At 40.3% G+C, this 3,845-nt stretch overlaps 1 pseudogene; it reads left to right on the plus strand.

The window, feature by feature from the left end:
- The first annotated feature begins 663 nt into the window (after nt 1–663).
- Nucleotides 664–1,799, plus strand: LOC130018591 (ubiquitin-like-conjugating enzyme ATG3; annotated as a pseudogene).
- The last annotated feature ends 2,046 nt before the right edge of the window (nt 1,800–3,845 follow it).

Below are 3,845 nucleotides of genomic sequence, written 5' to 3' on the forward strand. Positions count from 1 at the left end.
CAGCTATTCTTGGGTATTAATCTCATACTTTGTTACTTTATATCCCCCAGATGAATGCAATCTTTCTATGTCTGTCCCTCTCTTTCTGACTCATTTCGCTTAGCATGATACTTTCCATATTGTACCACTTGTATGTAAAGTTCATGACTTCATCTTTTCTAAGAGCTACATAGTACTCCATTGTGTAGATGTACCAAAGTTTCTTTAACCAGTCATCTGTTCTCGGGTATTCAGGTTTTTTCCAGATTCTGGCTATTGTAAAGAGTGCTGCAATGAACAAACAAGTGCAGATGTCACTTCGACTACACATTTTTGCCTCTCTGGGATATATTCCCAGGAATGGTATTGCTGGGTCAAATGGGAGCTCAATTTCTAATTTTTTTGAGAATCGTCCATACTGTTCCAAAAGCGCTGAACCAGTCGGCATTCCCACCAGCAGTGAAGGAGTGTCCCTTACCCGCCACATCCGCGCCAGCATTGGTTGCTTTTGTTCTTTTGGATGTGGGCCAGTCTCTGTGGTGTGAGATGATATCTCATTGTTGTTTTGCTCTGCATCTCCCTGATGATTAATGATGTAGGAGCAACTCTTGACTTTCCGCCCAGCCCCTCCACCCCCTGGTCGGGTCCCAGCTGTGCCCCTTCTCCCCTCCCCCCCATGGCGGGGCAGGCCGCCATCCTGGCCCCAGGATGCAGAATGTGATAAACACAGTGAAGGGAAAGGCACTGGAAGTGGCCGAGTACCTGACCCAGGTCCTCAAGGAATCAAAGTTTAAGGAAACAGGTATTATCATTACCCCAGAAGAGTTTGTTGCAGCTGGAGATCACTTAGTCCATCACTGCCCAACATGGCAATGGGCTACAGGGGAAGAACTGAAAGTGAAGGCAAAACTACCATCAGGCAAACAATTTTTGGTACCCAAAAATGTGCCATGCTATAAACGGTGCAAGCAGATGGAATATTCAGATGAACTGGAAGCAATCATCAAAGAAGATGATGGTGATGGGGGATGGGTAGATACTTATCCTAACACAGGAATCACCTAAAGCAGTTAAGGAGATTACATTGGAAAGCAAGGACAGTATAAAACTCCAAGATTGCTCAGCATTGTGTGAGGAAGAAGAAGAAGAAGAGGAGGGAGAAGCTGCAGATATGGAAGAATATGAAAAGAGTGGACTTTTGGAAACAAATGAAGCTACTCTCAACACAAGGAAAATAGTAGAGTCTTGTAAAACCAAAACTGAAGCTGGAGGTGAAGATGTTATTTTGCAAACCAGAATATACGACCTATATATCGCTTATGATAAATATTACCAGACACGCTGACTATGGTTGTTTGGCTATGATGAGCAATGACAGCCTTTAACAGTTGAGCACATGTATGAAGATATTAGTAAAGATTATGTGAAGAAAACAGTGACCATTGAAAATCACCCTCATCTTCCACCGCCTCCTATGTGTTCAGTTCACCTATGCAGGCATGTTGAGGTAATTAAGAAAATTATTGAGACTGTTGCTGAAGGAGGGGGAGAACTTGGTGTTCACATGTATCTTCTAATTTTCTTGAAATTTGTACAAGCTGTCATTCCAACAATAGAATATGACTACACAAGACACTTCACAATGTAATGAAGAGAGCATAGACCCTCTCCTAATTCCAAGTTCTGTTTTTTAAAGGAATAACTCATAGATGTTACCATTGATCATATTCACCTATATATATAATTTCTCTAATAAAGGGACTTACGTGTTTATGCATTAAGTAGTTCCACTACCAGCCTTATTTGTTTAATAAAAATGAATGCAATGACATCTGCACTTGTTTGTTCATTGCAGCACTCTTTACAATAGCTAGAATCTGGAAAAAACCTGAGTGCCCGAGAAAAACGATGACTGGTTAAAGAAACTTTGGTACATCTACACAGTGGAATACTATGCAGCTGTTAGAAAAGATGAAGTCATGAAATTCATATACAAGTGGTACTACGTGGAAAGTATCATGCTAAGCGAAATGAGTCAGAAAGAAAGGGACAGGCATAGAAAGATTGCATTTATCTGGAGAATATAAATTAACAAAATCGGAGACTAATACCCAAGAATAGCCGAGATAAGTACCAGGAGGATTACTCCATGGCTTTGAGGACAGCTGCACACGCTAGAAAAAAACAGAAGGGAGCACCAAATTAAGGGTGTTGGGAGGTTCCTCTCAGGATGGGAAATGCGTGATGAGAGTAGACTATAGACCGAACAAGACTGCCACTCAATGTCTCTTTTGCAAGCCACAACACCCAAAAGGAGAGAGAGAACAAGAGGGAAATACCCTGACACAGAGGAAGGGTGGGTTGGGGGGATGGGGGGTGGGAGGGATACTGGGACTGGTGGTGATGGAGAATTGGCACTGGTGGAGGGACGGGTATTCGATCATTGTATAACTGAAACCCAAGCACAAAAATTTGTAAGTCTACAACTGTACCTCATGGTGTTTCACTAATAAAAATTTAAGAAAAAAAATGAATGCAAAGGAAAAAAGGAGTGCTAAGCATTCAAGAGAACACAGGGCTTTAAAAAGCAAGTAAGCAAACAAGCCTCCAAGCACTATGGGAAGGAGGCATGATACATAGCTTCCAAACTACCTTGGCCTGGAGTCTCTGCATATTTAAAAATTAATTTGGGTAATATCACAGGGAAAGCCTTGTACTATTGACAGACCTTTCATAATCTTGACATGGTCTTTAGATTCTTCTGTAGTTCTTTTTTGAAGGGCCCACCCTTCTGTGGGGAGTGCCTTGGATTTCTACTTCTCTGTGAATGTTCTAAACCCTTCTTAATACTTCTGTTTCCCTAGAAATCATAATTCTAAGAATTAAACTTTTAAAGACTAATTTGTCCTAATTGATTCACAACATAAAATAAACTTCTTGTCAAATGTATTGTATGCTATTGCAGGTAGATAGGTGTGGAGGGGTAGGGGCTGGTAATGTGCCTTTGGGAAAGAATAAAACTTAAGAAGAGATTCCCTAGCACTAACGTAGCCCAACTGCATGAAAATCCTATCCTTTTGACACATAAATCCTGAGCTCTTGAAGAGGAGAAACTGAGGCATCAACACGATGCAGAAATACAAGAGAAATGAACACCTGAGAAAAGGGGATGAGAGTATAAGAAGATCATCAACAGTGACATCACCCAGATTAAAAAACCTTTAGATATGCAGAATTTGAGAAAAAATTGTCATTTGGAAGAATTATATAAAAGCTCCTGAAAGTCACGGGGCTTGCTTGGAAGTTTCTCTCTCTTGTTTATCTCTTGCTATTTTTTCACTGTGGAGAAGTCTGTGTCCTCTCTTGAACACGTACTTTCTCTCTCTCCTCTCACATCTTTCTCAGTAAGTTTCAGTAAAAACTATCTTGCTCTAATATTTCACCTTCTTCTGAAATTCTTTTCCGTGAAGGAAAGGCGACAAACCCAGAACATCTGTGCTGAAGTTCTGACCTGATCTAAGCCAAGCATTTCCCAGGAGCTGGTGGCCAAGGTTGGTTGAGCAGAGAGGTGGGAAACTCTTTCCTTGAGTGTACTCCACTGCTCCTCACTTTGCCAAGGTATTTGCAATGAAGCTATGAGATCTTTGGGAGCCTTTTATAATTTATAGAATTCTGAAGGCTTTTATAATTTATAGAATTGTTCTAATGCTTCATGATCCAAAACTTTTGCAGAAAAAATACTTTAAAAAATACTTCAGAGTAGAACATTGTCATAATAAATGAAAAAAATCATTAGCAAGTAATTTCCAAATAAAAAGAAATCAAGTAGTGCTAAGATTAGTCAAACAGGGGCTAAAACTATAAAG

The sequence above is a fragment of the Sorex fumeus genome, unplaced genomic scaffold (assembly GCF_029834395.1).
Source record: "Sorex fumeus unplaced genomic scaffold, SorFum_2.1 ptg000265l, whole genome shotgun sequence".
NCBI classification, from domain to species: Eukaryota; Metazoa; Chordata; class Mammalia; order Eulipotyphla; family Soricidae; genus Sorex; species Sorex fumeus.